Below are 16839 nucleotides of genomic sequence, written 5' to 3'. Positions count from 1 at the left end.
GATAGATAGATAGATAGATAGATAGATAGATAGATAGATAGATAGATAGATAGATAGAGATGTTTTCTTAAGGAGTCATTTTCTTCAGTGAGGTTTTGTCCCTCTTTTAACATTTGGGACAAAGGAGAAAGTTCAATACCATCTGAAGCAATCTATGAGATTGTAGCATTTAAATAAGTCTTTAAAGGCTAGGTCAGGATTCAATAGACATGGAGCCAGGAGAATATATCTCAGGTATCTGAAATCGTGGGAACGAAAACATACCAACAAGAAACTATGGGAACATAAATTTGGAAGGATGAATAGTCCATGCTGAATATAGCTAGGTTTAATGATGGGTACTAATGTCATAACTTGAAACCTGGAAAGAGGTCAGTATTGAAGAACTTTAATGCCATTTAAAACATTTTGAACTGTTCTTGACAGGCAATATACACTGAAGGATTTTTAGTAGAGGAATGACATTATCATATCTATTCATAATTATTCCAGAGTAGAAAAAATGAAATGGTCTTAGAGGGTCAGAGAAATCTGTCTAGAGAAGCAATTGCAATTGTCTAGCTAGGTAGACAATTAGAGCAACAGTTCAAATAGAGTGGGGAAAGCAGAAGAAAGAGGCTAGCATTTGGTAACTCATTGCCTATGTCCTACTAGGGAGAGAGAAATGTCAAGTAGCCACAAGTCTTGAGGATGGAAGACTGGTGAAACTGGAAAGAAATTGTGAAGTCAGAAGGTGCAAGTTGTTGGATGATCCAAATAAGTTTGGTTTTGGACATGATGAGTATGAGATAGAGATGTGACATTAAAAAAAGACAAGTTTGGAGATGTAGTCGCCTAGTTGGAAGGAAGTTTCATGTCCATTTAACACAGATGAGTCCTGGGGAGGTGAAGGGAGGGGTTAAGTCAAAACTATTCTCTCTGTTCATTGACAGCAATTGTCAGTAAGAAAGAGAAAGCAAGAACCCCAAAACTAGAAAAGGAAATACAACAGAGATTATAATAACAATAAACAAAAACTGAAACTGGGAATAACTTTGGCAAAGCCTAATCTGGAAGAACAATTATTAAGCAAAAGTTAGAATGACAGAACTCACTTTGAAGGTTTGTGTGTTCAGAGTGGAGAAATACGTGTGTATTTATTCATGAATATGAGCGTGTATATATATGTTTATATACACACACATATGTGTGGGTGTGTGTATAGTTAGATAGATAGGTACACACACACAGAGTAATAAATTGAGTTCAAACTACCAGGAGAATTGTTGATCTGTAAGGGTACAAGAGGTTCAGAAAGATAAGAGGAAAGTCATAGAGATGTGAAAGAGGTTGTCTAGATTACCTGCCTGAACATACCTCTTTTAATAGTAAGTCATTTCCTATTTACCATGCACTTTAAAGACATCCACTTCTCAGAAGGGATGAGCCAGAAAACAGCATGACTATGTGCCACAGCGTTGGCTTTTTTAAATTTCCTAAATGATCCATTCATTTCCCTCACAGAATCTTCTTTGGTAACTACCCGACTAACAAAATGGCTGTATGGGTCAGTGTGCGCAACATTTCACATCCATAGTGCCTCTCTCCCTATTCTGCTGTGAGAAGGGAAACCTCTGGAGCTGGTATTAATCATCACTTTTAATTTAAATTAATTTTTTTCAGTGTTGTTATCACTTATTTTATCATAGCAATTATAGGAGGCAGTGTGTTACATTGGGCAGAAGGCCAGCCATCAAGCCAGGAAAAACTAGCTTTTAGGCCTGACTTTAACACATATTAGCTATATATGCTACCTAACCACGGAAAAGTCTCTGACCTTCTTGGCTCTCCAGGCAATTCTTTAAGTTACAAGGGGCAACTGGTGGTGTGGTGGATATAGAGTGTCAGTCCTGAAGTCAAGAAGACAACTTTCCTGAGTTCAAATCTGACCTCAGACAGCTATGTGACCATGGGCAAGTTATTTAATCCTGTTTGCCTCAATTCCTCATCTGTAAAATGAGCTGGAGAAGGGGATGGCAAACCATTCCAATATCTTTGCCAAGAAATCTCAAATGGGGTCAAGAAGAGTCAGACATGACTGAAATGCCTGAACAACAAAAATAAGTTACAAATGACAGTGATCATCATTAGAGATTTTTGTACATAAATCAAATCATCAAACAAGAAAAAAATTTGGATAGATAATTACTTTCCTGGCTCTAATTGCATTCATTTCTATGTCTTCCATGTTTCTTTGAGTTTTTCATCTCAATTTTTTTCATTATGGTAAAATATATTTTGCAACATTCATTTACCACAATTTATATAATCATTCTTCAATTAGAAGTGTGTGTAGATATAGAGCTTGAAGAGACATCAGAGGTCACCTAGTCCCACTTCTGGAACGTCTGTAGTTTTTAGATTTTATTTCTTTGGGGGTGGGGGGCTTAAATAAGATCCCTTTAATAATTTTTTTAAAGATGCGCTAATTAACAATGTTGCTGATCAATCCTAACCTATCTCTTGTCTTCCATTATCAAATGAAAATTACCTTCTTACATATATGCTAGAGTGCATTAAGTTATTTTTATCCCTTTACAGTGTATACTATGTTGAATTTTTCAATGAAAAAAATACCACAAATGTTCACAAACTATCTAGTATAACTAAGGTAACTTTGCTAGAGATACAGAGAAGGATTCTTTAAAATATTCTGGATCCATGATCTTATACTCCAACATGTTTAAGTTTCTTTTTTTATTTTTTATTAAATTTATTTTTAGCTTTCAACATTCATTTCCATAAGATTTTGAATTACAAATTTTCTCCCTGTCTTTCCCCACCCCCATTCCCAAGATAGCCAACCTATTGAGTACCCTTCCCCCAATCTGCTCTCTCCTATATCCTCCCCCATACCCTCTCTAACTTTCTAGTAGGGCAAGATGGATTTCTATTCCCCAGTGCCTGCATATCTTATTTCCCAGTTGCATACAAAAACCAATTTTTTTAACATTTGTTTTTAAAGCTTTGATTTCCAGATTTTTTCCCTTCTTCTCTCTTCACCCACCCCCAATGGGAAGATAAGCAATTCAGTATAGATTGTACATGTGTAGTTATGCAAAATGTTTCCATAGTAGTTATATTGTGAAAGATTAACCATATCCATCCCCCACCCATTCCATGCTCTACCTTGACCCTGTTACTTTTCAAACATATGTGCTTATAACTACCCTCTCCCCCAATATGCCCTCCCTCCATCATCTCCTTCTTTACCCTTCCCCCCCCCATTTTCCTGTAGGGCAATATACCCAAATGAGTATGTATGTTATTCCCTCCTTAAGCCAAAATAAATAAGGGTAAAGTTAACGCATTCCATTTCACCTTCCTGCTCTTCCCCTCCATTGTAACAGTTTTCTCTAGCCTCTTTCGTATGAGATAAATTACCCTAGTCTATCTCTCCTTTTCTCCTTCTCTCATTATATTCCTCTCTCAACTCTTAAGTTTATTTTTTTAGATATCACCCCTTCCTATTCAACTGATCCTGTGCCCTTTCTCTATGTATACAGATACACACATATACACATTATATACCTTCTTATACATACATATATGTATGTATACAAACATATATATATATGAATACAAATACATATATATCCCCTTCAACTATCCTCATACTGAGAAAAGTCTCATGAGTTACAATTATTGTTTTTCCATGCAGGAATATAAATAGTTCAATTTTAATAAATTCCTTATTTCTTTTCCCTGTTTACCTTCTCATATTTCTCTTGCTTCTTGTATTTGAAAGTCAAATTTTCTGTTCAGCTCTGGTTTTTTCATCAAGAATACTTGAAAGTCCTATTTCATTGAATGATCATATTTTTCCCTGAAGCATTATGCTCAGTTTTGCTGGGTAGATGATTATTGGTTTTAATGCTAGCTCCTTTGACCTCTGGAATATCATATTCCAACCCCTCCAATCCCTTAGTGTAGAAGCTGCTAGATCTTGTGTTATCCTGATTGTGTTTCCACAATACTCAAATGGTTTCTTCCTGGAAGCTTGTAATATTTTTTTCCTTGACTTGGGAGCTTGGGAACATGACTATGATATTCCTAGGAGTTTACTTTTTGGGATCTTTTTCAAGAGGTGATCAGTGAATTTTTTCAATTTCTATTTTGCCCTCTGGTTCTAGAATATCAGAGCAATTTTGCTTGATAATTTCTTGAATGATGATTTCTAGGCTCTTTTTTTTTAATCATGGCTTTCAGGTAGTTCAATAATTTTTGAATTAGCTCTCCTGGATCTATTTTCCAGGTCAGTGGTTTTTCCAATCAGATATTTCACCTTGCCTTCTATTTTTTTTTCATATGTTTAGATCTGTTTTATAGTATCTTGATTTCCTATATAGTCATTAGCTTCCATTTGCTCCAATCTAATTTTGAAGGAATTATTCTCTTCAGTGAGTTTTTGAAATTCTTTTTCCATCTAGATAATTTGACTTTTTAAGGCATTCTCCTCCTCATTGGCTTTTTGGGCCTCTTTTGCCATTTGAGTTAGTCTATTTTTTTTTGTCTTTTTGAGTCAATTGGGGTTAAGTAACTTGCCCAAGGTTAAACAGCTAGTTTTTTTTGTGTGTGTGGGTGTTCAGTGTCTGAGGCTGGAACCGAACTCAGGTCCTCCTGACTCTGGGGCCAGCACTTTACTCACTGCGCCACCTAGCTGCACCCTGAGTTAGTCTATTTTTTAAGGTGTTATTTTCTTCAGTATTATTTTGGGTCTCTTTTAGCAGGCTGTTGACTCACTTCTCATGATTTTCTTGTATCATTCACATTTCTCTTCCCAATTTTTCACTCCACTTCTCTTACTTGATTTTCAAAATCCTTCTTGAGCTCTTCCATGGCCTATAACCAATTCATATTTTTCTTGGAAGCTTTTAATGCAGGAATTTAAATTTCACTTACTTCTGGTTCCATGTTTTGATCCTTTTTGTCTCCAAAAAAGATTCTATGATCGGATTGTGCTTCCTCATCTTGCCAGCCAATTACTTGACTTTCGAGCTCTTTGCCAAGAGTGGGTTGAGCTATGTCCCAAATCACTGGGGTTTTTGCAAACGTTGTCAGAGGTCTGAGGGGGGTGCACACTCCAGAGACACCACAAGCTCTGGCACACTACCACACACTCCAGGACCACCACCCAAGGCCATGATCCAGATCGAAGTAGGTCAAAGCAAGAGTGATAACCCTCTGAATGGTCACTTGGTTCTCCTATGATTTGCAGGCCAGGAGCTCCAGAGGCAGCCACACAGCAGCAGCTGCAACCTCCACACTTCCACCACTTCTCACCCCAGGGGCAGGGGCTGGACCACACTCTTCCATCACCTGGTTCTAACAGAGTTCTCCACTGACCTTTTACTTTTCTTTGGTGTTTATTGATTGAGAAGTCTGGAAAGCACCACAGCTGCTGATGATTCACTCTCCTGAATACTGCTCCAGCTGTTTCGTGCTGCTGGTTGGGGCCACCCTGGGGCCAGACTTGAGCTGCCTACATGGGACTGTACTCTGCTCCCAGCTGGGTGTGACATCTTTCCCATTGGCCTCCCAGGCTGCTTTCAGTGGGAGATTTGTTTCCCTCTGTCACTTTGTGGGTTCTGTAGCTCTAAAAAAATTTTAGAGTCATATTTTACAGGTATAGGAGGTGGTTGGAGCTGGAGCTCAGAGGATTTCCTAATTTTACTCAGTCATCTTGGCTCCACCCCCACATGCCCCATTAGATATTATTTCTAAGAAAGTGCCTCTATTAATATTTTAATAAATAGGTGTTTTCTATCCTGTTCTTCAAGGCTATAAGGACACCCACAATCTGGTATTCTAGGGATTCTCAGAGACAGGAATGAGGAAAGAGACAACTCTATAGGCCTGTTCAAAAGCATGGAGCTGAGATATGGATTATCACATGTGAGGAATAGCATGAGAGCCAGGTTAACTGGATGGTAAAATGAATAAAAATGTACCTGCATAATTAAAGGCTTTTTATCTTCCCAATACCAAACTCTATTTCCTGAACAGGTAATTTAATTATGTACAGCCTTTAATTTTTGAAAGATCACTGAGAAAACATAATAATGTCCTAATATAGGACACAGTAAGTAACTGAAGAATATATATCAGTCAGTCAGTCATAAGTTCTTAATTTCTCTCTCTCTCTCTCTCTCTCTCTCTCTCTCTCTCTCTCTCTCTCTCTCTCTCTCGCTCTTTCTCTCTCTCTTTCTGTGTGTGTGGTCTTCTTCTTCAAAGGATATTTTAAAATGCATAAAATATACAGAATTCCAAAGGAAATCAATTATACTATGATAAAGATGCTTTCTTCCTCATCCAAGTTCACAGATCTCTTGAAATCCCACATTAAAAACCTTTTGTCTTAGTTCTTGACATAACTCTATGAATAGGATAATCAAGGCTCATCTGAAGAAAAAAAACTGGGGCTATTAAAGTAAGAAAGTGTCAAAACTATTAATGGCTTCCAAAGTGTCAGAGAATTATTCAGACCCCCTGCTTAGGCAAATAACCATGTCAGAGTCCTTTAACAGATCAGTGCCTGCAGCCAACCCCTGCAATCTGTAATTCAGGCTCACTCCTGTAGTCCCACTGACCTTGACTCTTGTACTACATACCAAGCACAACTGGAGGTCAGTCTTAAAATACACTTGAAAGTGTAAGCACATGTTCTCATCCTTAAGTGCCCCAGCTGAATGTAACCCCCCTCCATTTGAAATGCCAGCAACATCACCTTCAAAGCAGTTCTACACAAATCCAGTTCAGCTGGTTCTCCCATGTCCCTAATAACTTCCTCCACTCCTCACTCTCTACCCTGAGGAAAGACAGCGAGTGGCTCCCCAGTGAAACCTTTTAACAAGTGCAGATGTGCATGATTTTTACTAATTCCCAGGTGCTGCCCTTTGGATAAAACCATTTTCTAATTTAATTGGATGGTAAGAATACCCATTGTACTTGTCTACAATTTAAGAATTTCTCCACTTAAACTATATTATGGTCCTTTACAATATATGGATTTGTTGCCATTTTGTTCTGCTTTCTGTATGGCTCAGAGGGCAGATATCAATACCTGGGAAGAAGGGAGGAAGGGAATAAGCATTTGTACGGAGCATACTATATGTTAGGCCCTGTGCCAAGTGCTTTACAAATATAATTTCATTTAACCCTTTTGAAGTAGGTACTGTTATTATCTCCAATTTATAATTCAGGAAACTAAAGCAGGAATAAAATAAATGACTTGTCCAGGGTCACACAGCCAGTAAGCACCAGAAGTTAGATTTGAATGCAGATCTTCCTGACTCCATGCCTATTATTCTGTGCTTTAGGGATCTGAGAGACCATCTAGCCTAGTTCTCTCATTTTAGAGGTAAGAAACTTTAGGAATGAGAAGTTGAGACTTACCCAAAGTCACCCAGAGATTAAGCATTAGAGATTGAATTTGAACTCAAGTTCTCTAAATCAAAAATGAATCTTTTACCTCTGGACTACATTGCTTCCTATAAGTCAGATTTATATGGATGTATGTATGTATGGTATATACATATATAGATATACTCTATATTATATAAATGTATATTTCATATATACACATATGTATCTGTGATGCAGTGGATAAAGGATGAACCCTGGAGTCAGAAAGAACTGAGTTCAAAATTGCCTCTGACACTTACTAGCTGTGTGACCCTGGGCAAGTCACTGAACCCTGTTTGCTCCAGTTTCCTCATCTATAAAATGAGCTGTAGAAGGAAATGGCAAATCACTCCAGTATCTTTGTCAAGAAAATCCCAAATGGGGTCACAGACTCTGATATAACTGAAAAATGACTGAACAACATTTGTGTGTGTGTGTGTGTGAGCGCGCAAGAGCATGCACACAAGCAAGGCGAGATTTTTGTTGTTTTTTGGATTTCAGTTTCCCAGGCTCATGCTAAATTGTTAACATCTGAAGGATTAATAGCCTTTGAACCCTGGTAATTCACAGCTGTCACACATTAGGTGTTAAGTAACAAAGGTTTTGCACCTTCTGAATCTGAATCAATCAGGTACTAAGTCATGTAGGCTTTGGTGCCTTCTGGCTCTGAGTGTTTTAGTAGAAAGTGCATAGATATACTTAAGTGAGATGTTGCCTTGGGCCTCTCTCATGGAAAGTATGCTTTGCCTGAGAACAAGACTCTGGATAGCCTTTGTTAATGTGAACCCAGATGTTGGTGCTCTCTCCATCTGGTGATGTATTTTCCCCACTTTTAGGATGCTGAACTTTTCCCCTGAATAAGCAGATGATGTTACTAGAGAGAGGAGACCTCTGAGAGAAGGAAAGGAGGCCTCTGATACCAACCCTTGTAAGAACACTGAACTGATAGGAAGCAAGATTGTTAACCCCTTTGAAGAAAGTATGGGGTCTAGTGGGCCTGGGATAGTTGTCTGTTATTTCCCAGTTATTGTATTATTTTGCTGTGCCCAGAGCCCAGACCAGAGGGGCCCCTCCCCATGTAAGGCTGGGGGAGGACAAGTTGCCCCAGAGTTAGGGTGGTGAGGGCCAGAGATAGAAGCTGGGAGCAGGGGCCCCTGGAGCCTGATGTGCCTGGACTCAGGAAGGAGCAGAGAGAGCTTGGAGTGGAGCAGACCTTCCCCCATGAGGTGAGACCTGGAAGAGGAGCAGAGAGCTACCTGTGTTGGGACCCAGGCAGGCAGGAGGAAGAAGGCAGGAGGCAGGAGCCAGGAACAATTGGCCCCTGGACCTGCAGGAAAAGGAACCTCAAAGTTCAGGACTCAGCCCTGAGTAAAGATGGAGGTTTTGCAGCATGGAAAGAGCAGTAAGCATGCTTTCCTGCCATGTTCTCCTGGGATGAGTTGGGACCCAGGGGGTGGAGTTGTGTATAGTGGGAGGGGGAAGTGCCATGGCGCCTGAGGACCCACCCTATTGACTTTGTTGCCCAGCCACCCCTTGGAACTTGGAAGCAGGGGCTTGAACAGTGTTAAAACTTTAACTTTTTGACTCATTAGACCATGTGGGTACTTGAGAGTGCCAGGTAGGAGCCTGCACCTGTAGCATGGGAAGAGGGACACATCCCCAAAAGGACTTAGACATTCTGTTTGGATTTAGGGGATTATAACCTACTGTGACCTAAGGGTGGAGTCTGTTGTGTTCTCTGCTGTCCCTGAGGATGTGTTGTGTTAAGGGAAGACCCTGGTCTGGGACCCCCTGATTGTATAAGCATTATTTTGGACAGTACCTGAGAGAGGAAGAGCTGGTTGCTCACTCCTCAAAGATTTTGGCCCCTCAAAGAAAATATAACGTGGGATGTTATGTTATATACTTTTGTGTCTGGTTAAGATCATGTGACACCCTGGTAGTAAGTTGCTATGTTGTTATGGATTTTGAATGCTTTAGTTTCTATCATAATGTTTAGTTTTAAATAAACAGAGGCTTATTATACTGTGTGATTCAACAGTATACATATGAATGTGTACATATATAGGCACACACATATATACATACATATATATGTATACACACATATATACAAACACACACATATATACATATATAGCAGCAGCCCTCAAGTGTGCTTGCTTTGTTGATTGATGTTACTGTGTGTACATATACATATATATATATGTTACATATATGCACATTTTTTAAAGTAAGGAACATTTTTGTGTATGTGCTGATAAAAGAAAGGATATAGACCAGTAATTATGGAACACTTTTATAAGATATTCTGTACCTCATATATATTTCTTCTTTGATTCGTTTTTTTTCGTGCTACAACTCTGGAATTTGGGGAAAACATATATTTATGAAATCCTAAATGCTGGGTAAGTCTTCAAGCCCTTAAAAGTCTCATTTAATAGGGAATTCAACTGCCATTATATAGTGGTTATCAATTGTAGTACTTTGGGTCAGTACCACAAAATGTGCCCAAGGCAAGTCATCAAATAAAGTGTTTTGTTTTTTTTTAAGAAAAATTAATTTGAGGGGGAGAGACCTTGGGGTAAGACCTCAGAAAACAGGACCCTGTGGAGTGAAAAGACCATGAAGCATAGTATTACATTAAGAGCAAAGACATAGACACCAGCTACAGAGCCCTATGATTGAGACCCTGAAGAATGATGAAGCTTCCTAAAAAAACAGAACTGAGTCAAGCCATAATGATGTACAAGTACTCTAAATGTCCTCCTAATTTCACTGTCTTGGAGAAAGCCTGCTTTGCCTGGCCCTAGAAATGACTCTTTGTCTTTGGATTAACAGCTTTAATGTATAAGCCCTGAAAAGGGCTATATTCTAATAGTGTGCATGACCTGAGCACATTTGGTCTTCTGGCTCTAATAACGGAAGCTTTGCTTTTTGCTGATCCCCTTGTAATTTCCTCTGTTTCTAAGTTTCAACCAATATCAGTCTATCAGAAAGCATTTCTTAAGTGCATACTATGTTCACAGCCTTATATATAAGGCCAATCAGTCTCTTCCTGATCTGGCTCCAGTACTGCTGGCAAATTAAATTCTTGGTTCTCATCTCACCTGGGTGCCTGGGTGACAGAGCATCATAGTTAGCTTTTTTTTTTTTGGAGGGACAGCCAGATCTGTGATTTCATTCAAATAGGGAACTTCCAATCCTGAAACTCCCTATGCCAATGTAAATGAGTATTTGCTGTGCAGTTTTTGGCTTTACAGAGTTGCCTGCACACTGAGAAGCTAAGGGACATGCCCGTCATTACATAGTAATTATGTCAAAAGGGTCAGACTTGACTCCAGCTATCCCTTATTCCAAAATCCACTTTTTATCCACCATACCATGTGACTTTTCCTGCCAGAATCATTATTACAATATAGTGTCATTCAGACAGGGCTTAAAGTTTCCTATGCCTTTCATATGTTATTTTGCATGATACTAGCAATAGCCTTGTAGGTAATAGAGATAATGTCAGCCCCATGCCCAAAAATACCTAATTAGACTATAAATTATAGAAAAAGTACTGAACTGGACAGATTATAAAGGATTTTTAATAGGAGTTCTATCAATAAAATGACAGACCTAGTTATCTTAAATCAATTTAAGTCTTGAAGCATTAAGAAGATTCCCTATAGGCAGTATACTCATAAATTGTATTTTTATTTCACTGATTTTTATTGCTTTCAGTAGAGAAATTCCATACATTTATTATAATAATTATTATTATTAAATTTTACCTGTCTCCTACCAAAAGACTCTTCTTGACCCCATTTGGGTTTTTTCTTGGCAAAGATACTTGAGTGGTCTGCCATTTCCTTCTCCAGCTCATTTTATAGATGAGGAAACTGAAGCAGAGTTCAGTGAGGTCAGATTTGAACTTGAATCTTGCTAACTCCAGGCCCAGAGCTCTACCCATGGCACTACTTAGCTTCCTTTATGATCCTCTGGAGCCCTTTCTTGCAGGCTAATCCTTTTCCATTTCATACTGATAACTCTCCTTTGAACATGTTCTGGTCTACCAATGCCCTTCACATAGGTCTCCAGAACTGAAAACAGTCCTCTCAATGTTGTCTTGTCAAGCTTATCTATGGTTGGATTATTGCTGATCACAGATAGCTAGGTGGTACAGTGGATGAAGCTCTGGGACTGGAGTCAGGAAGACCAGTCTCAGAAACCTAGTAGTTTTGTTACCCTGTAAATTTATTTGACTGCTGTCTGCCTCAGTTTCCTCAACTTTGTAATGGCAATAATAATAATAAAATCTAACTCTCAGAGTTGTGATGATCAAATCAGGTCATATTTGTTACCTATTATGATAGGATCATAATAAATGCTCATTTCCTTTCTTTCTCATTAGCTGTACTTTTCTGGACATTATCCCTTTCTTAATGCATTGTTCAGTCAAAGTAGCTATTTTGGCTGCCATGTCATATTGTACACTCAAATTAACTTGAAGTAACACCCCCCACTTTTTTTTTTTCAAATAAATTATTTCCTAGCTACACTTCTTTAGTCCCTGTGCAGGTAAAATAGATTTTTTTTAGCTCAATTGTGGGACTTTAGTTTTAATCCTGCTAAATTTTATATTATCAGGTGTTGGTCTTAGTGAGACACCTGTGAATTCAAAAAAGACACCTAGGTTTCATATGTCATATCAAGGAAGAAGCCAAGAATGTGTCCTCCAAGGCCAGGAAGAATTCTTCCTGTTTGTTTCTCATAGTACACTAGAATGAATTGAGCTTAACTACCTAAATAGCACCACTAAGCTTTAGTCATTGGTGTTAAGGACAAATCGTGAACACCTATTTATTGCCTAATTCCTTTTCTATATCTTCTGAAACTAGTACAAACCCAAGATGGTGACTTGGCCCCGATTTTTGACTTATGCAACAAGCTGAGATGGATTTACGTTGCTATTTCCTGATTGCTATATTTTTTTCCCATATCCCCCAACTCTGCTTGGGTTTGAAGAAAAGGAGTAAATCTAACAAAGACCATGATTGCTAGATAAATCTTTTCTATGAATTCTTAGGGACATATTCCCACATCTCTTCTGTCCATTTAATGAAAACACATATGCATAAGAAATAGATTGATGTACTGTGTAGGAGGTGGATGGGACCGTTTTAATCACATTGGAGGAACAGCTAGTCTCCTTCCTTGCTAAATATTCCCTATTACATATTAATACTCCTGTTATATATTAATACCATCATCCTCAGTGATGCAACTAGACTCAAGTTGTAGGGTGTAAGTAACTCCTGGGACAACTTAGAAGAGTCCTGCATTGGGAAGTGGCAATTTGATGGGGGAAGTATCATGCCTCAGCCACGTCTGAAGACATTTTTTCTGAAAACAGTACCTTTAATATAGCCATGTTGAAAATCTACACCACCAAGCCTGTCTCATGTTACTCTCCTTCTTAGATGTTTAATTTTCTCAGTTGATTCTCATTCTATCTTACCTGACCGATAGCCTCTTTCTCTTCCAAGTCTAGGCCTTTGGGTGCTGTCTTTCATGTAGTTCTTTTAACTCTTTATCCCATGGGTTCTACTCAACCCAAGAAAAATGTGGTCCATCTATCATTCAATAGAAAGGTAATCCTTTCAGCATGCATAAGGATATCCAAATGTGTTTATTTTAGTTTCCTATTAGGCAGCTAGTGGTGTCATAGTGTGTAGAGTGCTGGGCCAGGAGTCAGGAAGCCCTGATTTCAAATTTGACTTCAGAAACTTACTAACTCTGTGACCCTGAGCAAGTCACTTTAATTTTTTGCTTCAGGTTTTTTTTAATATGTAAAATGGGATAATTATAGGACCTACCTCCCAGGGTTTTTGTGCTGATTAAATGAGATAATAATTGTAAAGAACTTAGCATGATGCCTGACACATAGTAGGTACTAAACATTAACTACTATCATCTTAGGAGTTTTAGTAGTTAATTTAGGGGTTAATATGTTGTAAGAAGCACTCACATGGCAACACAGAAGATTAGTAAATTAGGTACTTTCCTGGAGCTCAGAAAAAACAACCCCTTTTATAATAAGTACAATTTCGATAGCCCTGGCAGCACCCTCATTTCTCACATTTTTATTGGCTGGGCCTTTTACTGATGTGCCAAGATATTACAAAGGTCTTTTTAGCTCAGGGCATATTTAAACATTGAACAAGAAGGGAACAGTCGGAGAGCCCCAAATACTCACTTTCTTGGGAGACTGGTCGAGAATAAACTTCTTTTAATACAAGTTTTAGATGATTAGTTTAGAGAAAGTCAGGAAATGACTGGAAAATGACAAGATAAATAAACATCTGATTGAAGAGTGTCCACATACTTCTTTCTGTGAATGATGCATATTCCAGTAGAAGACCCTTTGGAGCTCTCCTCCAGCCCAGCTAGAGGGTTTGTAATGTTAACATGTGACTTGTTTCATGATTGTAAAAAATCCATTATTTCTAAGCTCTTTTGTAATCATTTTTGTGTCCCTCATGGTCTAGTTTACATACTAATACCAAGTTTACAATCAAATAATCAAGAGTTACTTAGAGAGGGTGAGGATAGACAAAAGCAAACAGACTGGACATGAAGTAAACCTTCTTCCCAATATATACAGTGACTCACCATGTGTTTTCCTTTTATCAACATTTGACTGGAGATAACCAGGATGAACATACAAAAATATCAATATTTTCTAAACAAAGTCTTAACTCTGTAGACTGTGTAGAAATAGATCTATTATTTTTAATTTGAATAGGAACAATTCTAAGGGTAGGAATAACAGCAGCTACCAAAGTGTAGTGGATAGAAGCCTACCCCTTAAGTCAGAAATGTCTGGGTTCAAGTACAGCATTTGCTACATACTGGCTGTGTGAAACATATTAACTATTCAGTCTAGAAGTAACTATGACTATAATTTAAGTTTCAGAGAAGTTGGTAACCTGCATTGACAGAGGAAGTTTCTTCATGAGGACTGCCCTATACCCATGAAATAACAGGTCTAGATCTCGAATGGTCATTTTAAAACTCTCACATTATATAATGTTTCAGGTTTACCAAGAACCTTAATATACCTGGTCTTACCTGAGCTTCACAGCAACCCAGTGGAAAGGGCTCAGATGTATTAAGAGTCTAGGACTGGAACTGGAATTGTGATCCTATTAATGGAGGTACTTCCCAGGGAGGAATTTGGTCTTATGATGCTTGATAGTACCTTAACTGGAAAATTTCTCATCTTGGAGAGTTTCCTAACAATTGGGTAATTTGGCCAAGATCACACAGACAGTATGTATCAGAGGTTAAACTTGAACCCAGGCCTTCCTTGCTCTCTGGTCAACTCTCCATCCACTACTCCATATTGCTGCCTCTCCCTCTAGGTTATATTAATCCCTCTTTGTCAATGAGGAAATGGAATCTCAGAGATTAAATGACTTGTCCAAGGTATACAGGGAGTGAATGCTAGGGGCAGGATGTGAATCCAGGCATCTCCTAATTTTTTAGTTCAGCATTCTTTCCAGTATACCTCACTGCTGGTTTTCACAGCAATGCTGAGTTGATTTGATCTAGAACACAGGGGTAATGTGAATGTTCCTCTTTACCAATATCTCTGTTCACTCATTTGTAGTTTAAGCATTTCCCTACCCCCCCCACCTCAAAAAAATTATGACTCCAAGTCTATGAGTATACCATATCTGAGCAATTGCCATTAATGAATATCTGTTTTATATTTTAAAACTATTCAGAAACAAGGGGTTGGCAAGCATGCATTAATAGTGGGTGGTGACAGTTTATTCTATGGGAGTTCAAAGGCTACTGGCTTCTCTGCCATGGATATCTCTTGAGTTTTGACCTTGCAGAAAACAATCTTGCTTTTTTATTTTTTTTTAATTTTTGTCCCCAGTAACACTAATTACAGAGAATGATTTGTAAAAGAGCTCATGAAAAAGGTAACCCCAAAATTCATACATATATTTTGATGATTACCCTATGGTGCCAAAACATTTTGCAGCTACAAGGTACTGTAGAAATGAAAATAAAAATTAAATATACTCAGGGTTCCAAATCTGGGTGTACGCTTGATTTAAAAACCAGTGGGACACTGGCTTGGCTGCTATTGTAATTGGCTTCCATCCTGTTATTTTGTTATTTTAACTACTCTGACGGCTGGGAGAAGGACTTTATGTCCTGTGGATATTATTTGCTCTGAGTCCAGAGGGACCCACATTTTCCATTAGATTACAACATGCACGTGGCCCACAGAGCCAGACACACAAAATATTTGCAGCTAGTAATGTTTCTAGAAGTCAGTATTTCGGATGTTTAAAGTTATATGCTTTATATTTGCTTTCCTCCTCCCCATTTTAAATTACTTGGCCACTTTCTGACATTGTCCCCTGGTCACTCTAGATTAGGACTGTCTCTACTACTATCTGATAAGACTTGTCACTACAAAATCAATCAATAGGCAAGCATTTATTGAGGAATCCCAGTACTGTGATAGGTGCTGTGGACACAAAGGCAGAAATGAGACATGCCCTTCCCTCCAGAAGCAAATAGTTTAGCCAGAGGAGAAAACATTTGCATACTTTATAATCGAGACAACTGTCCTTCACTTTGCTTCTCACACCTAACACTGCATCTCCAACCTCCCTTGCTACTGGCTGTTTTCCCTGTTTGCTATGCACTCCATCTTCACCTTAGAATATTTGGTTTCCTTCTAAATGTAGCTCAAGGACCACCTACTACATGTCTTTTCTTATATCACCAGCTGCTAGTTCTTTCTTCCTAAACCATCCTGTATCTATTCTGTGTGTTTATGTGTTATGTGTATATATATATATATATATATGTATATGTATAAACATACATATAAAACAAACCCATATACACAATAGATATCACATTATTCAGCTTTATACAATTGATGCACTATGATTTAAGGAGAAAGCACTAGAAGCTGCTGGAGTCAGGTGGCCCTTGAGCTTAGCCAAGAAGGAAACCAATGATCTGAAGGGGAGGAGGGAATGAATTCCAAACAGGGAGGGAAGCCGATATAAAGGCACACAGGCAAGAGATGGAGTATCAATGTGAGGAACAAGAAAGCAGCTGGTTTGCTGGGTTGCAATGTGAATGGATAGGGGGTAACGTGTAATAAATCAGAAAAGGTCAGTTGGAGCTAAAGAAGCCAACACATGAAATTGTCAACTGTTCTAGCCTCAGCCTCAGACATTCACTGAGAGTAAAGTAACATTTAATTGCCACTAAGATTGCCTAGCGACTCCTTGGTTATGTGGGGTTCAGAACTGCTCTTCTTTTACTCTCCCCCTTGTTCTATACTTCTCTCAAAGCTTCTTCACATAT

This window comes from Petaurus breviceps, unplaced genomic scaffold, assembly GCF_028583685.1.
Source record: "Petaurus breviceps papuanus isolate PSGF00001 unplaced genomic scaffold, PetGlider_PUasm1.0 80, whole genome shotgun sequence".
In the NCBI taxonomy this organism is placed as follows: Eukaryota; Metazoa; Chordata; class Mammalia; order Diprotodontia; family Petauridae; genus Petaurus; species Petaurus breviceps.
This window is presented reverse-complemented; position numbering follows the sequence as displayed.